This window comes from Acinonyx jubatus, chromosome B2 (assembly GCF_027475565.1).
Source record: "Acinonyx jubatus isolate Ajub_Pintada_27869175 chromosome B2, VMU_Ajub_asm_v1.0, whole genome shotgun sequence".
In the NCBI taxonomy this organism is placed as follows: Eukaryota; Metazoa; Chordata; class Mammalia; order Carnivora; family Felidae; genus Acinonyx; species Acinonyx jubatus.
Window position 1 is genome coordinate 134,972,656 of NC_069385.1, and position 22,041 is coordinate 134,994,696.

Below are 22,041 nucleotides of genomic sequence, written 5' to 3' on the forward strand. Positions count from 1 at the left end.
TCCCTGGGACTGCATGACAAACAAAGGCACTATTGTCTTGTGTAGCGGGCCCTCTGATGAATGGGTCTTGAGGTTTTATTTGGTTCTAACAATGAAGAAATCTGTGCATTGACTCCTGATTTTGAACCCATAAAGGACCTTGGAAAGGAATGATTCCGGTTCCCTCTTTTCTGGGCCCACCAGATGAGTGGTAAGTCATAGTTTGATTAGTTTTGTTTTGCCCCAAACTTGTCCTCAAAAGTTAAAGTCCCAGGGAAAGAAACCTGGATTTGGGTCCCAGGAACTATGTTCATTGTGATTTGACATCACATGTTCATCGCGATGAACACAACTCCTTGAGTACGTCCGGGTCTTTTTTCTCCTTCTTGGAACCCCCAGTGGTCTTGAAGACATATCTAAAAGACAATTCGATGTCTCTTTTGTGTTTGTACAATGACATTTTAATCTGCCAAGTGAGTCTTTCCAAATGTAATTATACACTTTATAGTGTTAGATTTATAAATTTTATTCATTTACTTATTTTTGAGAGAGAGAGAGAGAGGGGGAGAGAACCAGTGGGGGAGGGGCGGAGAGAAAGGGGGACAGAGGACCCAACGTGGGTTCCGTGCAGACAGCCTGATGTGGGGCTCGAACCCCCGAACCGTGAGATCATAACCTGAGCCGAAGGCAGCCGCCTAACTGCCTGAGCCACCCAGGCTCCCCTATTGTGTTAGATTTAAAGCACCCATTTTCAAATCCAAGAACAGGCGCACACTTGAAGAGCAACATTTAAAAATATTTCTCTCCTATCTTTGATAAACGCATATCTATTTTAAAGTGCATGTCATATGTGATGCTAAGCCTCAGAGAGTTAATCCCCAGTTTACAAAGCAGCGAGCTGCATGATTAGTGGGTGATCTGTTCCAGGATGGAGAAAAAGCCGGTGACCTTGGCAATGAGGCAACCAGTTCGAGTCGAGTGATTTCTAGGTCAGGGCTCAGGATGACGTTCTGCCAAACAGAGCCCTAGCCACGGATTTTGTTGGCTTGATAAAGACTGAACTGACTTTCCCTTGGCCAACGGCGCCTGTTCTATTCGCTGAGTACGGTTAGTTTCAAATTGTGTTTGAGGAGATTTATAACATTCCACGAGGAGAGACGAAAATACGGTCTCCTCCCTCCATGCCTTTCAGGATCATCATTCTGCGGGCAGATCAAGCCTCTGATTCCCAGAATGTGACCAAACCAGCTCAGCCTTCGAATGAAAGCATTGCCACGAATTTAACCTTTCAAACAATTTGCAGAAGACGTTAGGCGTGCTCCGAGGCCTCCGTCCGTCAGATTTGTAGTAGCCTTTTCAAAACCATTGGCATTTTCCCTGACCACAACCCAACTTCCGGTCTTATTTCCTGACAATCATTCACAGGGCCACTCGCTTGGGCCCACTTCCGGTACCTGTCCCCCCCCCTTAACAGACTGGAAAAGGAAACTCAGAATATCTGGGTCTTGAGCGTACGAGCCACGTGACCCTAAGCTTCTCTGCACGTTGATAGTCTCTTCCGTGGGTTTAATTCTCGTTCGCGGGTCTACTGCCTATTACGGGCTGGATTGCGTGTTTCCCGCAAATACCTGTATTGAAGTTCTAACCTCGCGGTGTCTCAGGAAGCAAGTGTGTGCCGAGGCAAGGTCTTTAAAGGGGTAATGAAGTTAAAAGGAAGTTTTTAAGAGGGGCTCTACTCCAACGTACCTGGAAGCCTTCTAAGAAGAGGCAACGTGGTTACAGATACGCAGGGAGGGAAGACCGTGTGAGGACCCCGGGAGAAGAAGACCATCCATACGCCAAGGAGAGAGAGGCCTCAGAGAAAACCACTCCTGCTGGCACCTTGACCTTGGACCTCGATCCTCCGGAGCTGTGCGGAAATATATTTCCATTATTTGAGCCACAAAGTCTGTGGTATTCTGTTACGGCAGCCCTGGTGATTTAATATGGATTTTGGTATTGGGGGCTGGGTGCCTCTATGAAAAATGCCCCCCAGAATGTGGAAGTGGCTTTGGAACTGGCTAATGAGTAGAGGCTTGGGAGAGTTTTGAAGCACATGCTAGAAAAACCTAGATTGCCTCGAAGAGACTGTTGATAGAAATACGGATGTTCAAGGTGATTGTTGAGGGCTCAGATGGAAATGAGGAATATGTTTTTGGACACTGGGAAGGCCATCTTTGCCATAAAATGAACTTGGCTCACTTGGGTTCTGGGGTTTGGTGGAAGGTAGCAATTGTGTATAATACATTTGTATATTTAAGCTGAGGAGATCTCTTTCTTTCTTTCGTTCTTTCTTCCTTTCTTTTTTATGTTTATTTATTTATTTTGGGAGGCATGGAAAGAGAGGGAGAAAGAATCCCAAGCAGGTTTTGCACCGTCAGCTGACACGGGGCTGGAACTCACACCTTTGAGACCATGACCTGAGCCAAAACCAAGAGTCAGGGGTGTTACTGACTAAGCCACACCGATGCCCCCTGGCTGGGGAGATTTCTAAACAGGGTGTGGAGGGTGGGGCCTCAGTTCTCTTGACTGCTTATAGTAAAATGTGAGAAGAGAGGGAAATTAAAAAAAATTTTTTTGTAATGTTTATTTTTGAGAGACAGAGACAGAGCACAGGTGGGGGGGGGGGTGGGGTAGAGAGAGAGGGAGACACAGAATCCAAAGCAGGTCCCAGGCTCTGAGTTGTCCGCACAGAGCCCGACGCAGGGCTCAAACCCACTAACCATGAGATCATGACCTGAGCCAAAGTCAGACGCTTAACCGACTAAGCCACGCAGGTGCCCCAAGAGAGGGAAATTTAAAAAGGAATTATATAGCAAAGAGGAACCGGGACTTGAAGATTTGGAAGGCTCTCATGCATTGCCTTCTACCCTATAGAGTGGCTATGGGACGAATGTAGTAAGTACATTATAAATTGTAAACTATTATACAAAGACCAGCTGCTATGATTTTATTATTATTATTATTATTATTATTATTATTGCCTTATGTATTTTTATAGCTTCCTCACAAGGTGGAGGGGGAGGAAAATGTCAGCACTGTTATTATTATTTTTTTTTTTCATTTGGGATATTTGAAGTCTGGAGAGATAAAGTGATTTATACAATAATGTCATCAGGTCACAGAACCTGGATTAGGCTTGAATCTTCAAAGGCTCTGTCCAGCACTCTTTCTAATATCACCGAAGACTTGCGGACTTCCTGCAAATCAGATCAACAAGCGTTTAATGACATTCTGACCAGCCCACAGCTAGAACCCGTGAGGAATACAAAATAAGCAGGAAGCTTGTCTCCACATCACCCAGAAAGCAAAAAATAAATCTATATCTCAGCTAACAGACGACATAGGAATCTTAGCGTGATAAATTCCCAGCTTTCCACACTGGCTAATTGGTTAACCTATAGAGGCAGGTTGGCTATCTCCACAACATTTGTTGGAAAACTAATAAACACACGTTAGATTTAGAATTATAAAAGCTTTTATTGTTTTTTTTGTTAGTTTGCCAGAGATGCAATTTTTTCCCTTGTACCTTCTCTAATTGCCTTGGAATAGAGGCGTTAAAATGCTTTGTTTTTAGTTTTTTATTATTTTTTTCAAAGAAATTAAATCCAAGCTAGTTAACATATAGTGTAATAGTGATTTCAGGAGTAGAATTTAGTGATTCATCACTTACACCCAAGTGAGCACTTGGGACACCCAGTGCTCATCCCAACAAGTGGCCGCCTTAATGCCTGTCACCCATCTCGCCCATCCCCCCACCCACCCTCCCTCCAGCAACCCTCAGTTTGTTCTTTGTATTTAAGAGTCTTTTATGGTTTGCCTTCCCCTCTGTTTTAGCTTATTTTTCCTTCCCTTCCCCCATGTTCATCTGTTTTGTTTCTTGAATTCCATATATGAGTGTAATCATATGATATTTGTCTTTCTCTGACGGATTTATTTCGCTTAGCATAATACACTCTAGTTCCACCCATGCCATTGCAAATGGCAAGCTTTCACTCTTTTTAAAAAATGTTTATTTTTGAGAGAGAGAAAGTGAGAGAGAGAGACAGAACATGAGTGGGGGAAGGGCAGAGAGAGAGGGAGATACAGAATCTGAAGCAAGCTCCAGGCTCCGAGCTGTCAGCACAGAGCTCGATGTGGAGCTCGAACTCATGGACCATGAGATCATGACCTGAGCCGAAGCCGGACGCTTAACCAACTGAGACACCCAGGTATCCCTAGATTTCATTCTTTTTGGTTGCTGAGTAATATTCCATTGTGTGTGTGTGTGTGTGTGTGTGTGTGTGTGTATCACATCTTTATCCATTCATCAGTCGATGGACATTTGGGCTCTTGCCATACTTTGGCTGTTGTCGATAGTGCTGCTATAAACATTGGGTGCATGTGCCCCTTAGAATCAGCATTCCTATCCATTGGATAAATACCTAGTAGTGCAATTTCTGGGTCGTAGGGTAGTTCTATTTTTAAGTTTTTGAGGAACTTCCATACTGTTTTCCAGTGGCTGCACCAGTTTGCTTTCCCATCAGCCGTGCAAAAGGGTTTTAGGGGTATTAAAATTCTGCCTTCTACACAGAGGTAAAAGCTTTTGCAAGATAATATCAAAGATAATAATAATAGTAATAATAACAATAATTAGGAAGGGAAGACAAAGGAGGGGAGACTTGAAGGACACCCAGCAACCCTTCTCATCCTGTTGACAATTCACCGGCTGCACAAACACTTCCGTGACGATATCTGTGTGGCTTATGCCAACCAACTAATCTGAATGGAAACTAATGCTTTTTATAAACCCTTTTGCTTTATAATAAATCTGCTTTCAAGCAGGAGGTCCTCAGATCTGCTGACCCCCTAATACAGTTCTGAGAGGTGGTATGGAGATAGAAGCCGAATCCTATCAGTGACTTAAAGCAGACCCATGGTGAATTATTTTGGGAAGTGCAGAATCTTTTTTTTTTTTTTTTTGAAGACTCTCCCACTCACTTTTGACTTTTTTTTTTTAACGTTTATTTATTTTTGAGACAGAGAGAGACAGAGCATGAACGGCGGAGGGGCAGAGAGAGAGGGAGACACAGAATTGGAAGCAGGCCCCAGGCTTTGAGCCATGAGCCCAGAGCCCGACGCGGGGCTCGAACTCACGGACCGCGAGATCGTGACCTGAGCTGAAGTCGGACGCTTAACCGACTGAGCCACCCAGGCGCCCCAACTTTTGACTTTTAAGTTTGGATTTCCATCTATTTGCCCCAAAGTAAGACACCTAAATCAACATGACCTCGAAGCCATATGTGAGCACTGGATGAGTCTCCCCCAGAGAGCCAATCTGTTGTGGTCACACGGCCCATCTCCATTCATGATGCTCCCGCGGTCCGGGACAGGGGCACGCACGTGTACGTGTGTGTCTTTGAATGTGATGTGTGTGTGTTTCTCTGTTATCCGTTTCCGTTCCTCCCCCAGGCGGCCATGCTGAGATCTCCTCCCTACTCCTACAGATAAAAAGCAAAGCCCTCGGCTAATACTAAAGGTGGTAGTAATATTTATATGGAGCTCAGTGTGCGTCAGGCCACTCATTCTCTTTCTGGATTTTAACTCATTGAATCACCACCATAACCCTACCAAGTTGGAACTATTGGTCCCATTTTATATAGAAGGACACCGATACAGAAACTCTTGTAAGTAAATCCAAGGAAGTAAAAGAAGCTGTCCCGCAAATGCACTCTCTTTAGGCTTACATGTTTCTCTGTGTGTGAGATGTGCATGTGATGTGCACGTGTGGGTAATGTGTGTGTGTGTGTGTGTGTATGTGTGTGTGTGTCTGATGTGTGTGTATGTGTTGGACCCCTCCAATGTCTTCAGGAGCCCGTGGTTTCCCTTGGTTCCTTCCTCCCACCCAGGCGGCCAGAAGAGACGAGAGAGCACAGGACAGCTCTGGCACCCAGTTATCACCTCTCAGTTTCCCTTCCCTGTTCTTCAGACTCAAGACTGGAGACACCTGACTGGCGGTTGCCGAGCGAACCCCGGGTCTCCATGGTACGCGACCGCCACCTACAGCTCATAGGCTGAAACAGACCCTGGACGCGGCAAAACCGAGAACAAAGAAAGCCAAAAAGTAACCCCCAGCCCTGTCCTAAAGCAAGATGATTTGATCTGATGGGTTTTTTTCTTTTCCGACAGTTTAATGCGCTTTCACATTAGATCCCCTTCCTCAAGATGCCGCGCTTCTGAATGCGCGCCATCGTCCAATAAAATTATTAAAGTGGAAAAACTCAAGTTTGGCAGTTCTCAAAATAAGAAAGAAGGGGAGACAGAGAGAGACAGAGACAGAGAGAGATACAGACACACACACACACCCACAGAGGGAGATGACAAGCTTCGAAAACTAAACCTCTATGTTTGTATCCATCATCATCGTCGGACAGACAGGAAATTGAAGCTCCGAGAGGTAGTGGGTTTCTCATGGTTCCAGAGCTAGTCAGCGATGCTGGCAGGATTGGAACGCAGGGTTTGTCTGGGTTTTTTGGTTCCAAGATGAACTAGTCACATCAAATCAACGTAAAGCTTAAAATTTCTTCTCAGTAAAGGGTGGGTGGCCTTTCAACGGCTACCCCCTCCCCCATGACCCCCCACAGCCCCAGGAGGGAGATGCCAATGTGCTGTTCTGCTCAAAGACCACCGGTGTGGGGGACCTGGGTGGCTCAGTCAGTCAAGCATCTGACTTCGGCTCAGGTCATGATCACGTGGTTCATGCGTTCGAGCCCCGCGTCCGGCTCTCTGTGCTGACCGCTCGGAGCCTGGAGCCTCTTTCAGATTCCGTGTCTCCCTCTCTTCCTGCCTTTCTCCCACTCGGGCTCTGTGTCTCTCTGTCTCCCAAAAATAAACAAACGTATGACCACAAAAGAGGCCCCACTAACACCATGTTCTCACGTATCACTTTTCAAACTGGCGGGCAGGAGGGACCTGTCCTTCAGAAGCAGAAATGCGACCCAGGGCCGACAGAAAGGGGGGGTGGGGTCTCCTCAGGCAGGGGTCTGTGATGTGTCTTTGTGCCATGGGCCCCTCTGGTGATGCATGTGGACCCATTCTTAGAATAACACTTTCAACTACATAAAAAAGAAATCCACCGGCTTATAAAGGAAACCAATTATGAGGAAATAAGTTATTAAATTCTTTCAACGTGTGGGAGAGCCTATTGTATGTGCGTCCTGGTCTGCTAGGGCCTCCAGGACAAAAGACCACAGGCTGACTTAACAAAAAGACATTTACTTCTCAAAGTCTGGAGGGTCTGGAGGCTTGAAGTCCAGGAGCAAGGCGACAGAAGATTCAGTTCTTGGCGAGGGCCTGCCTCCAGGCTGCAGATGGCTGCCTTTGCTATATCCTCACATGGTGGAGAGAGAGCTCGGGTGTCTCTTCCTCTTCTCTTTTTCTTTTTTTAAGATGTTTATTTATCTATTTTGAGAAAGAGAGAGAGAATGAGTGGGGGAGAGGGGCAGAGAGAGAGAGAGAGAGAGAATCCCAAGCAGGCTCCTCCCTGTCAGCACAGAGCCCAGGGTGAGACTCGATCCCACCAACCGTGAGATCATGACCTGAGCTGAAATCAAGAGTCAGATGTTTAACCAAATGAACCACCCAGGCGCCCTGTCTCTTCCTCTTCTTATACGCATTGGTCTTATCGTGGAGCTCCAACCTCAGGACCTCACCTAAACCTAACTCCGTCCCCAAGGCCCCACCTTCTAATACCATCACGTTAGGGGTTAGAGCTTCAACATAGAAATGGGGGAGGGACAGAAACTGTCCATAACAGTGTGCTTCTTTATCGAGGCATTACACAGCAAGCTCCAGTGGCTGTCCTAATCACCACTACACTCGTCAAGAGGTAATGAGCATAATCGCTACTTTGTCATGTGGTAGGAACATGTCGGTGCTCTCCATTGGTGACGGAGTCACAGGCACTTAGTAAAGATAAGTATGCATTTTTTTTTCCCCATCCGTGGTCAAAGGCCCTTCAATTTCATCCACGGACCTCAGTTTCTACGCATCTACCTTCGCGTATCTCAGCAAATTCACGGGCTTGTATTCGCTGGAGTGTGAGGGGTTGAGAAACACCCCGTAACTCACTGCATTAAATAGCCCTTTACAAGCGTGCCTGGTTGGGCAATTGTGATGGTGTAGACAGGGAGAATGCCTGAGCCATCACGAGACACTGCTGCCCTGAATATTCATCTTTCTCCGGCCCGATTATTTTTCTGAAATGGAGGACATGGGGCTGTTGTAGAGTCTGTCCTAAGTCCAGGGCTCTTTTCTCACTGTCTGGTCTTGGGTGACCTGGGGAAAGAGAATATTAACAGGTCGAGTTGACTTTCTGGCCCCGCATCGCTGACCCTGGTAGGGAGTTCTTCTTTCTTTCATTTCCTTCACTGGAAATATTAGGGTATCCACCGATTGGTGTTCCTTGGGGGAAATGGCTTGTGTTTCTAGTGGTTAAGTGCCAAAGAACCTTTTTGTAAGTAAAGTAAAAATTAAAATTAAAAAGGAGGGAGAGGTGGAGTCAGTCAGAAGCTTGTCAAATCTCAATAGAAATATCTTAGGAAGCTAGAGGCAAATTTTAGTCAATATCTAAAAGAATTAAAGATGGACCAAAAGATCCTTTCTCCCCCTCAGGGAAAACTATTGGTCAGTTCTGAAGTCAATATCTGAAAGCCATTCCTTTTGTCTCTATCGTGTAATCACAACACCCAGGGAGATGGTTTAGTTGCACTTTCTAATCATAAAGAAAAATACTCCATGTTGCTTCTTCTTCCTCCCAGTGAATGGCATTATTGGTACCTGTTCCACACAGAGGAGTGTAGGCTCATGTAAGGCCTCCAGTCCGTGCAGATTTGAGGGCTCTGTGCTCAGATGTCCACACTGTGGCTTTTCTGCAACAGGTCGGGGGAGGACTCCGCCAGGGGGGGTTGCAGGCCAACTCAGAAAGCTGGGTTCCCCCTGGTCAACACTCCAAAGCCAAGCCTGGTGGCCTGGTGGCCATGGGGTGGGAAGGACCAGGTAGAACATGGAGCAAGCAGATGGTGGAAGGAAGAAGGAAGGGAGGGGTGGCTTATGGAATTCATTTGGAATTTAGTAAAAACAGTCATCCTGATGATTCTTTATGAAAAGGGAAATTCTCACTATGACCCAGACGCACCCACTCATCTCCCCAGTTCCATCTTGGTTACCAAAAAAAGCCAACAGGAGTTTTAAGAACAAATGGGCCACGGGCAGTGAACACCCTGGACGTGGGTTCAACTCTTTCCAGCATTAGACTCCTGTCACTAGACAAACTCTGAAATTCCCCGAGGGAAATAAGAGCACTGCCTGATGCCAAGACCCCTAGACCCCTTGCTTTTTAAGCATCTTTATTTTTATTTAAAAAAATTTTTTTTTGAATGTCTATTTATTTTTGAGAGAGAGAGAGAGACGGAGACAGAGCATGAGCGGGGGGAGGGGAAGAGAGAGAGGGAGACAAAGAATCCGAAGCAGGCTCCAGGCTCCGAGCCATCAGCACAGAGCCCGATGCGGGGCTCGAACTCACGAGCCATGAGATCACGACCTGAGCCAAAGCCGGAGGCTCAATCGACTGAGCCACCCAGGTGTCCCTAAGTGCCTTTATTTTTAGATGGTGGACACAAAAGCAGTTTGAACCGAGTACATGAAGAGTAGATCCGAGGCAATAAAACTTTTTATAATTTCAACATTTAATTTTGACAAATACCCTTTCTGTGTGTGGACACAGGTATTTTTATGCTCATCTAAACATAGCATCTCTTATTATGTAATTCATATTGTTTCAGCATTACATTATGTGCATTGTCTCATGATGGCCTGCTGTCTTTGTAAGTCTCCATTCGTTGTGTATGGACATACTATACCATTTTTTTAAAAATTTTTTTAATGTTTATTTTTTTTGAGACAGAGAGAGACAGAGCATGAACGGGGGAGGGGCAGAGAGAGAGGGAGACACAGAATCGGAAGCAGGCTCCATGCTCTGAGCCGTCAGCCCAGAGCCCGATGTGGGGCTCGAACTCACGGACCGCGAGATCGTGACCTGAGCTGAAGTCGAACGCTTAACCGACTGAGCCACCCAGGCGCCCCATAAACCATTATTTTTTAATCATGCTATTATTGCATATGTATCTCTTTTCCATTTTTTTTTTGTGTGCTATTTTGAAATGTTTCCTTCGTAGGGTTTTATTTCTTCATTTGAATTAAGGATGAAGTTTTGGGATAAATCCTTAAGAATTGCACAACCAGGTCATGGAATTTGAATATTTCGCCTAAAATCAACGTGTATTACCATTTTGCTTTGCGAAAGAGTTGTACAATTTGATGATGTCGCCAGCAATGAAAGATGTTCTAACTTCGTCACAAATTCACCAGCACGATGTTCTAACAAAAAAGAAAGAAAGAAAGAAAGAAAGAAAGAAAGAAAGAAAGAAAGAGAAAGAAAGACAAAAGAAACACAAAACCAAAACAATAATTCTTTGCTATTTCAGAGGGTATAAAATAGCTTTTTTTTTTTTAATTTACATCTGCTTCCGGATGAGATTGGACATTTTCTCAAATATCTGTTTCTTATTTGTGTTTTCTCTTTTGGGGAATTATCTGCCCCTACCTCCCCATTTTTTCTAGTGGGTACTTCATCTTTTCCCACTACATTGGAAGGACTTCTTTTTTATTTTATTTAGTTATTATGTTTTTTTTTAGGGGGGGATGGTGAGGCAGAGGGAGGGAAAGAAAGAGAATCTTAGGCAGGCTCCATGCTGAGCCAGCATGGGGCTTAGTCCCATGACCCTGGGATCATGACCTGAGCCGAAATCAAGCGTCAGATGCTCAACCGACTGAGCCACTCAGGTGCCCCTGGAAAGACTTAAGATATTAAGTCACTGCCTGTGATTCCTGTCGTGTGATTCCGTTTGGGTGACATTTCCAGGCTGGGCCAGGCCCGGACACCCAGAAAGCAGGCCGATTTCGGGGTTGTGACGAGGGGGCACGGGGCAGGACTGCTCCTGGGCGCAGGTGTCTCTTTGGGGTGATAAGTGTCCTGGACACAGAAGGTGGTGACTATTGCACAGCTCTATGAATACACTAAAAATGCCTGAACTGTATACTTTCAAAGGGTGGATTTTATGGCATGTGAATTATACCTTAAAAAAAAAAAAAGAATGGTGTCTTTTGAAATGTATTTCCTAACCCTGACCCCGCCAAAGGAATAAGTCTCTCCAGCCCACATTAGAAGGGACCTATGTTTTTGCTCCTTCTCTCTCTAGCCTCACTAAGCAGGGACCTGATGATGCCTGTTAATGTCCAGCTGCGGAAGGTGCAGACTGAATTTGACTCTTTTTTTTTTTTTAATTTTTTTTTCAACGTTTATTTATTTTTGGGACAGATAGAGACAGAGCATGAACGGGGGAGGGGCAGAGAGAGAGGGAGACACAGAATCGGAAACAGGCTCCAGGCTCTGAGCCATTGGCCCAGAGCCTGACGCGGGACTCGAACTCACGGACCGCGAGATCGTGACCTGGCTGAAGTCGGACGCTTAACCGACTGCGCCACCCAGGCGCCCCTGAATTTGACTCTTGACTCTTGGCTCTCTCTCTCTCTTTCTCTCTCTCAGTTGCCAAACGGATGGCCTTGGACCAAGTGACCTAAGCCCCTCTGAGCCTCCGTTTCCTCATTTGTCAAGGAAGGATGACAAGCATATTTATGTCATATGTTAGTAAGAGGATTAATATGCTCGGAGTAGAGCCTGGCATGGGATTGATGCCATATAGGTGTGAGCAACTGTTCTCATTCACTCATTTGACACCGAAAACACTTTGTCTGTTCCTGTGGCCCCTTGTCTGTAGGGATGGAAAGGTAAGGAGGACTCCGTCCCTGCCCTCGAGGTACCTGCTGTGGCACTGGGGCAAAACAGATCTTCCTTGCTCCCGAGGGCGGCCCGGAGACCAGACTTGAGGCCTCCTTTACCCGGAGGACTTGGGATGGGCTCACGTGGATCATCTGGGTATTCAGTGGTATGTCGTGTGCATGAGGGGTAACCCTCTCCTTGGTAAAAGGGAGGCGTTTCAATAGGATTCTGTGGCCTCCAGCCTACCAACCCCACAAACAACGATTTTGCAGATGAGAGGCCAAGGAAGAACAACTAAGGACGCTGCTTTTATTTCCTGGGGAGATCGCCAGGTCTGAAGGCCCTGAAGGGGCAACAGCCTGAATCCAAGGTTCCAGCGTCACGGGGAGTCTCTGTGTCCCCGGAAGCCTTGAGAAGCAAGGAACCCAAGTGAGCAACCCCGTGGGAGCCCTCCTGGCTCGGTCCTGGGTCCCGCTGACCACTGGCTTCGCACAGTAACATAAAATTTGCTGGAGTGATTTCCTCGAGGGGACGCAGGCTACAGCAGACTACCAGAGTCCTGACGCGGGTTCTAGTGGGTTCTAGTGGGTTCTAGTGGGGGTTCTAGAGGGACCAGAACCCTGCTTTCTGGTCCTCACCGCATCACTCAGGAATTCAGAATGGTGACTCACCCTGGGACTTTCTTGGGCCCTGAGACCGTCTCTTTCTTCCCTGAAGAAAACAAGTTTGCATAGGCTCAGGGCTCTGCAAATTGGTCTTTTCACAAACCCTGGGGGGCCAGACAAGAAAGGCATAAGTCAACAAGCCACTTCACTTTACGGGGGCTTGTGTGGAAGCTTCCTTTCTTTTTTTATTTGAGAGAGAGAGAGAGAGAGAGAGAGAGAGAGCTCAACCCACTGAGCCACCCAGGTGCCCTGGAAGCTTCCTTTTGAAGAAAGGAGTCCAGGCCTTAAAAGCAGGAGAAGCCACAGGAGTAGACCTCTCTGAGGTTCCAATCTGTGGCTGTGAGAAAAGGGAAGGTGGCACAGTGCTTTTCATTCTGAGGGGTGTGTGTAGACAAGAGACTTGTCACTCACTGTGTGTCCCCAGGACTCCCAGGTGCTCTGACCATTCCTACCAGTGCCTTTCCCCAGTGGCCCTTCAGAGAGCCTGGCCTGAGTCCAGCTGTGGGAGGTGCTGGGCCTGACGGGGAAGCCCAGCCCTGGCCCGCGGCCCGGGGCCCTCCCGGAGGCCACAGGGGAGCTGGTGACCTTGTCAGTTGCAAGTGGGGATTTTCTGAGGTGGTGCTGCTTTTAGAACATTGACATTTTAAGACCAGGAAGGCTGCTTCTAGCTCATGGGAGTGGCTTTCTTGGCACTGTTTCCTGCGGAGTCCTCTTTAAAGAACTGAAATCTGCAAACCCCTACAGGCTGGAATTTGCCAGATCGATTACCATTGTCTGAAGCCCCTGAGTTTGTGGGGGTTACAACAAAATGGAAAGTTGGTCTTTTTAGTGGACTTTTTGTCACCTCTATCTTTCCCTGCAATTTTATTTTTTTACGTAAAAAATTTTTTTGATGTTTATTTCTTTATTTCTGAGAGAGAGACAGAGACAGAGCATGAGCAAGGGAGGGGCAGAGAGAGGGGGAGATACAGAATCCGAAGCAGGCTCCAGGCTCCGAGCTGTCAGCCCAGACCCTGATGTGGGGTTCGAACCTATGAACCGTGAGATCATGACCTGAGTAGAAGTCAGACACTTAACTGATTGAGCCACCCAGGTGCCTCTTTCCCTATAATTTTAAACAAGCTGGCCAACTACATCAGTTCTTAATTCTGCTTACAGTTGCAACGCCCCCGGAACAGAGGCTAGAAAAATGCTGATGCCCAAGTGCCACCCCAGGGAGTCTGACTTTATTGGTCCAGCTTTTAGGGTCCTTCACTCCTGGCATTCTGCCATCCAGATGGGTTTGAGAACCAACAGACTAAAGGAAATATACTGAGAAAATGAGTGGGAAAGACACACACACACACACACACACACACACACACACACACCAGACTTAATGTCTTGAAATGCGTCTGTTCAAAACTACCATTCGATAATTTCATCTCTCACTGTATAAAAGGTCACAGGCAGAATATTTGCTTCAAAGGAAAATGACTTCTGAATCATGAGAATGATCAACTTAAAGGGATTAGCTAAAGTAAAAGTCACCATCTAATTCGTAAGTGAGGTTTGTGCTTCCATTGCCCCCCCCGCCCCCCCACCCAGTTCCATCTTGCCCTTAAAATCACATAATAGATTGTCACAAATGCAATATTTTCTTCCAGGGACCCTGCTCTCATTGTTGATTGACTTTTTTTTTAATCATGGAAATTTGGAGTATTTGTGAGTTTTGCATGTATGTTTACACCATCATTTTTTTTAAGAAGAGAAAGAGTGCCAGAGTGGAGGTGAAGGGCACAGGGAGGGAGAGAGAGAATCTCAAGCAGGCTCCACACTAAGCACAGAGCCCAACATGGGGCTCGATCCCATGACCCTGGGATCATGACCTGAGCCGAAAATCAAGAATGAGATGCTCAACCGATTGAACCACCCAGATGCCCCTACACTATTCATTTTTTAAAAATTGAAGTATAGTCCACATATAATACTATACTAGTTTCAAGTGTATAACATAGTAATTCAACTATTATATGTATGTTACAAAATGCTCACCACAGTAAGTGTAGTCACTGTGTGGATACACACACACACACACACACACACACCACATCTTCTTTGTCCATTGACCCTCGATGGACACGCAAAGGATACTTGGGTTGCTTCCGTATCTTGACTATTGGTTGACTCTTAATTAAGGATTAAGCAGCATATAAATTAATCAGAGACACGAGTAGTTATCTATCAGAAAAGCAGGTGTTCATTAGCTAAATATCCTTACTTTATATAGTAAACTACCATTCAAGTCCAGTACACGGACAGAATGTGTTGTACACACAGAGTATACGAGAGGTACCCGAACATCCACTGAATGAAGAGTTGGGACATAAAAATACAATCCCACTGTGTTATAAATTTAACCTGAGGCTAAATAATGCCAACTATGAAAATTCCCTCAAAAGATGATTCTGAAAATCGAGGTGGGGTAATGTTTGTAAAAGAGCTCATTGGAAATAACCATTATAACCACTACATTCCACATGTTGACTATCTGCCAGACCCGTGAATGTGCACCAAACAGATCCCATCTGTTCACGAGGCAGTGGCTCATCCCTCGTTCACGTCCACACTGCCAGGAAGCGGTGACACCAGGAACGTACCCAGGTTCGCCTCACCCACACTTCCTTCCCAGAAACTCTGCTGTGCCCGAGTGCCCTCCAACTGGGTGGTATTGTTATAAGACTGATAATGTCCTTCTAGAATTTAGAAAGTTACTCTCAGGCTTATTTGGGAGACCTCGATAACTTTAAGAAGTTGCCCAAGGAAGTATGCGCGGATAGTTTCTTTCTCACTTATGAAAATCTTTGGACATCAATAGGGACATTCCATCTTTCTGTTAACCTTGGAGCTATTGTGATAAGAAAATGTTTTTGTGTTTCAGGATGAAGGTCATTAAAAGCAAGAGCTCAGTTTTCAACTCTTTCTACAGAGTGATCTCTAGGATATGTTAAGTAAAAAAAACACAAGGTTTTAGAGAAGATAGAATGCTAAACAATATGTGAGAAAGAAAGGAAATGCAAGCACACACACACACACACACACACACACACACACACAGAGTCCTATTTGCTTAATTTTTTATATGGTAGGATAAAGCCAAAACTAATAAAAATGGTTTCTTGTTGGAAGGAGGGGCAGGTTGGAGAGGTAGGGACAGAAGCCAGGCTCTCTGAATTTACCTGGTTTTGATGATTGGACTTTGGACCTATGTAAATGTTTTATATAATTACAAAATACAATTAAATAAAATAGACAGGGGCACCTGGGTGGCTCAGTCGGTTGAGCGTCCGGCTTTGGCTCGGGTCATGATCTCGCAGTCTGTGAGTTCGAGCCCTGCGTCGGGCTCTGTGCTGACAGCTCAGAGCCTGGAGCCCACTTCGGATTCTGTGTCTCCCTCTCTCTCTGACCCTCCCCCGTTCATGCTCTGTCTCTCTCTGTCTCAGAAATAAACATTAAAAATTTTTTGAAAAAAAAAATAAAATAGACAGCAACTCTTAAAAACGAAAGCAAAGTGAAGCAAGTTAACAGGACCATGTATTGAGTAGCTGGCTTATCCACACCACGGGGACCTACTTCATGTGACTGTAAAGCACAGTGACTTAATTGTCACCCCTAGTGGGTTATATCTTAAGGTACTAGACAACTGCAAATGTATTTCACATTGTATTAGTAATAACAGTTACTAATCATAGGCTTATTTGGTAATAAATTGGTAATGTTTACCTGAAACACATGTGTGTATGTATGTATGTGTGTGTATGCACATATATGAAGATGGCTAATTAACAATAAAATCATTAGGAACAAAGCCTTTCAGTATAAAAAAGATGCAAATCTAAAATAAAAAAATAAGTACAAACCCTTGGCTTCTAAATTTTAGTTGAAAATACAGATATGAACTCCTATATACTTCCTCCTAAAAAAGAATTTTCTGGGGCTCCTGGGTGGCTCAGTCGGTTGAGCCTCTGGCTTCAGCTCAGGTCATGATCTCGAGGTCTGTGAGTTCGAGCCCCGTGTTGGGCTCTGGGCTGACAGCTCAGAGCCTGGAGCCTGCCTTCTGATTCTGTGTCTCCCTCTCTCTCTGCCCCTCCCCCACTCATGCTCTGTCTCTCTCTGTCTCAGAAATAAATAAACATTAAAAAAAATTTTTTTTAAAAAGTATTTCCTACCACTGCCCACAGAAAAGTCTAAAAATAATCTAAAAGTGAGCATCCCTAGCACTCAAATATTTGTGTCTAAGTACCAATTTCCAATAAAAGGAATGAGCGTTCCTTGGAGAAAGGGCTGATTATAAGTTTGGGACAAGAATGTACAAGATGAACCTAGAACACATTGATGAACCAGAAAGCAAGGAGATCATAAAAACTTTTGGAGTTATGCCAAAAGAATTCAGAGCCAACTTGAAGGGGCTCTCACTGTGCAAAAATGGTACATTTTGAGCTCAAAAAGAAAATTAACAACAATGACATTAAAATGATGTTACATATATGTTAAGCTCTATGAGTTAATTATAATAGTAAAATAATAATCCTTATGGGAAGTTTTTGTTGTTTTTGAGGTTGCTCAGGAGCCAACTCATTATTTTGAAAGCCAATTAATAAAGGACATGAATAAAACATTGATTCTGTCTTGCTTGAATGAACTGTACTTCAGGATAAGTAGCTGATGTCAGAAAGTTCTTTATATTGATAATTTATAATGATAAGTTTTTGATAATGATATATAATGATAAGTTTTTGATAATGATATATAATGATAATGATAAGTTTTATCATTTCAGATATTAAATGCAGAAAAATGAAGAGAATTCAAGATTACATTTCTCGACCCCGAACAGAATAACGTCTCTCAACAATGGTCATCGATGTCTATTAAATCCATTGAATGAAAGGCCGGTAGATACCTTTCCACGAACGGATCAGGGTGCTATCCTGGAGCCTGTGGTCAGTCATAACATTACAAAAGAGAGACATGGCCATCAAGGGCCACCAGGTGTGTTCTCGCTAAAATAACTGTACTTGAATCTAGTCATGGATTTAGGTCTGTCTCCCAGTTTACAGGAAATACGGCGGGATAGAGAAACATGTTGTATGGGATCATGAAGAAGAAATCAGCAAAATACAGAAGAAGCCGAAGGATGTCCGGGCTTGTTCAACAAACAAATCACAAGGGAAAAGAAAGACATAAGGAAATTATTATTGGTTGAATTATGCCCCAACCCCTCTTCCCATCCATGTGTTGAAATCCTAACTCCTTTTACTTCAGAAAATGACCTTATTTGGAGACAGGGTCTTTATAATAAAGTTAAAATGAAGTCATTAAGGTCGGGTCCTATTTCCACTATGACCAGTGTCCTTATAAAAGGGAGGAAATTTGGATCCAGACATGCGCAAGAGAGAATGCATTGGGAAGATAAAGGTAGAGGTCAGGGACGGAGCGGGGGATGCTTCTACACACCAAAGAACACAAAAGATTGCCACAAAGCAGCAGAAGCTAGGAGAGAGGCATGGGACACATTCTTCGTCACGGCTCTCCCAAGCAACCGACTCTGCCTGCAGACAAACACCTTTATCTCAGACTTGCAGCCTCCAGGACTGTGAGACAATGAATTTCTGTTGTTGAAGCCACTTACATTGTGGTACCTTCTCGCCGCAGCTGTCGCAAACTAAAATAGAAACCAATTGATTCAAAAAGACTCAAGACACATGTTAACAAAAGCGACTGTGTGACTCCTGCCTGGATCCTGCTTCAAGCCAACCAACTGCATAAAAATATTCAGTTGGAATTTGATGATGCTGAGATAGCATAGGGTCTTTGGGGGTATGGTAATGCTATTTTGGAGATATTTTAAAACAGTCTTTATTATTTAGAAATATATATCAAAGTACCTGTATATGGAAACAGTAAGACGTCTGGGATTTGCATCAAGACGAGCCATTAGGGATGCGAGAATGAGTAGAAGTGTAGATAAAGCCAGATTAACCAGTCATGGTCAGTCTTGAAGCAGGGCAGGAGGGACAGGCAAGGATGTGTTAGCAAAGTGGCTGAGGAAGCAGGTAACCCTGATTCGAAGCATTTGCCAGTTTCTGGGATATTCCCATCATGGTGGATTCCAAGCTACCGATGGTTTCACGGACAACTCGCAAAATTTCCGAACAACACTCAGACCGTGGGAGCTGGTCGTAGGAACCGGCTCCAGCCTATCACTGCACCACGGCTGTATTTTATTTATTTAATGTGAAATTTCCCATCATTTTTTTCTTGAAACAGGACCACAACCTGGCTAACATTTCTACTCTTCATTTCATCCTGGAGTTTGGTGTTAGAAAACAGGATCTGGTCTTGGAAGTCCCCAAACGAGTCTCAACTCTACAACTTATTAGCTGTGTGGCATCAGGTAGGTCACTTAACTTCTCTGGGCCTGGTTCCTCAGAGAAAAATACTCTCTCATAAAGTTATTGTAAGGACTACCCGAAGTAGGACAAATGGCTTTTGGAAATGTCAAGTATTGGGGCACCCGGGGGGGGGGGGGCTCAATTGGTTAAGCGTCTGACTCTTGATTGCGGCTCAGGTCGCAATCTCACGGTTCGTGGGATCGAGCCCCGCGTTGGACCCTGCGCTGACAGGGTGAAGCCTGCTTGGGATTCTCTTTCTCCCCCTCTCTCTCTGCCCCACTTCGCTTGTGCTCTCTGTCTCTCTGGAAATAAATAAACAAACAAACAAACAAACAAACAAACGTGTTTTTAATGTCAAGTATCGTTATTATGGTAATTATTGTTGTTGATTATCAGACACAGACTAAAAGGAAGTAAATGAGATGAAGCCTTGAGAGTAGACAGCAATTAGAATTTTCTACAATCCCTTGAAAGTCATAAAACCATTCCGGAGTCATTAGCAAGAACTTTCCAAAGGGATCTTCCGACCCTCTTTCTAAATCCCTAATGACGGCTTTGGCTGTGTGGCAAGGATGTTTGGGACTGCGGGGCACATGGCGGTGACAGCAGGGAGCCTTGAGTAAGTGGAGCGTGAAAGGCCAAAAGATGGGGGCAACCTGGATGGAAAAGTACCGTCCGGGACCACAGAGTGGGGCAGGCAAAGAGGGCAGTATGGACGACTCCCGTCTACAACGCAACAGACCGAACACACACTCCAGTGCCTTTGAGTGCAATCAGGTTAGAGTAAGAAGCGTGAGCATCCCTGCTGGGCAAAGGAGTCACTCCGAAGTCAGGTTGGGGGGTGGGGGGTGGGGGTGGAGGGTGGACGGGGAATGGAAGGAGGGGACCACAAGCCAGTCATGTTGCCTGGGTGCTGCATGTCTGAGTAAGAAAGTTCCTTTCTCAGGGCGCCTGGGTGGCTCAGTTGGTTGAGTGACTGCTGATCTCAGCTCAGGTCATGAGCCCAGCCAGGGTGGTGGGATCGAGCCCTGTGTCAGGCTCCACACTGCGCACGGAGTCTGCTTAAGATTCTCTCTCTCTCTGCACCTCTCCCCACTCATGCTCTCTCTCTGTCTCTCAAAAAAAAATTATAAAAGAGAAGAAGAAAGTCCTTTCTTCCTTTCCTCAGCTTGAAATCCCATCCTGTTCCCCGAGGAGAACCCCCATTCCGTGGCCCTGGAGATAGCCCTGACTTACCCTCCCCATCGGCACGGGTGTGCAGAGGGATCATTGGGTGTGAAGCAGAGGGTGTGCGTGTGGATGGACACCACGGGGAACAGTCTGGAATTGGCATTCCTCCTCTCAAGACCCCTACCCAAAGGAAGGACCCTGTGAGTGGAAAGACGGCTCCCAGACCCCCAAAGTGGATGCTGGACAGACAACTTTCTAGGGTGAGGAGCCACGAACCCCTGAAGCCCGGCCTCTCTCCTAACATGCACCTTCCCTGCAGAGAGCGGCGCCGGAAGGACCTCTGTGCGAGGCGCCACCTGCCACCACCACAGGGGGCGCTGTTTGCCGCGTGACTTCTAGCCCAAGGCGGGCGGATGGGAGTGAACGAATCAATCCCCAGCCTTGGGTGGCACTTAAACCCTCCCCTCCCCGTAATAAGCGGCTTCTAAAGAAGGAAAAGGCTTCCGGGACAAACAAAAAACCCCAAACACCCACCTATAATGGCACAGTGCCAGGAGAGGGGCCTGATGGTTTGGGGCCCAGGCCCCGTTGCCGCCCCTTTCAGATCGCAACTTTGGGTAAGGCTGGCGAAGGGCCACCCGGAGGCTGTGGATGCCTTAGCAAAGGAGGCTCCGTTCATTCATTTGTTCATTCATTCATCCATTCATTCAATCAAAGAAAGACTTCATACACACCCGGGCTCACGAACACTGACACAGACACCAGCGATTCCGGGACACAGACCACGGTGCCCAACTGTAAGGGGCAGCATAGCATAGTGTCTAGAACCAGGCCGCTGTGTGGCCTTGGACGTGTGAGTTGATGTCTCTGTGCTTTGGTGTGTTTTTTTTGTTTGTTTGTTTTTGTTTTTGTTTTTTTACCGATGAAATGAGGAATTTAATAGAATCTCCCTCCTGGAGATGGGAGGGCCAAATGAATAAATACATGAAAAAAAAAAAGCCACTTAAAACAGTATCAGCCGTGCGCGTGGGTGGCTCAGTCAGTTAAGCGTCCGACTTTCAGCTCAGGTCACGATCTAACAGTCTGTGAGTTCGAGCCCGGCGTCCGGCTCTGGGCTGATGGCTCAGAGCCTGGAACCTGCTTCCGATTCTGTGTCTCCCTCTCTCTCTGCTCCTCCCCTGTTCATGCTCTGTCTCTCTCTGTGTCTCAAAAATAAATAAACGTTAAAAAAAATTAAAAACAAAACAAAACAGTATCAGGCACTTAACATGCTCTCAGTAAATGTTAACACTGTTATTATGATTGACACCTTAACAACAATTCTTCCGGATTCCCGGGGATCAGAGTAAAGTTTCAAAAGTACTCCCATCTGTAGGGGCACCTGGGTGGCTCAGTCGGTTAAGTGTCTGACTCTTGATTTCAGCTCAGGTCATGATCTCACGGTTTGTGAGTTCGAGCCCTGGGTCCGGCTCTGGGCTGACATTGCCTGGAATTCTCCCTAGAGCTCGCTGCCCCTCCCCCGCTCACGCTCAAAATAAACTTTAAAAAATACTCCATCGATATCAGTGGGGTTCTTTTGTTTGTCTGTGTGTTTTTCCCCCCAAAATCCACATACCGTCCCATTGCAGAGGCGGGCATGTGGCCCCAGAGATGACATCAGGACGCCCCCCCCCCCCCCCCCCCCCCCCCGCCCCGCTGTAGCTGGGAGAGAACCAGGTTTCAGGCTGGGCATTTTCCATTCAAACAGCTCACTTTCCCAGCTTGCACTCACATGCCTGACACTTCTGTGGACACACAGAGCGGCCGCAGTGAGACAATGCTAGCCACGCTGCTCAGTCCATTTTTCAGGCCCGGCTTGTCCAGCACAGCCCCGCTT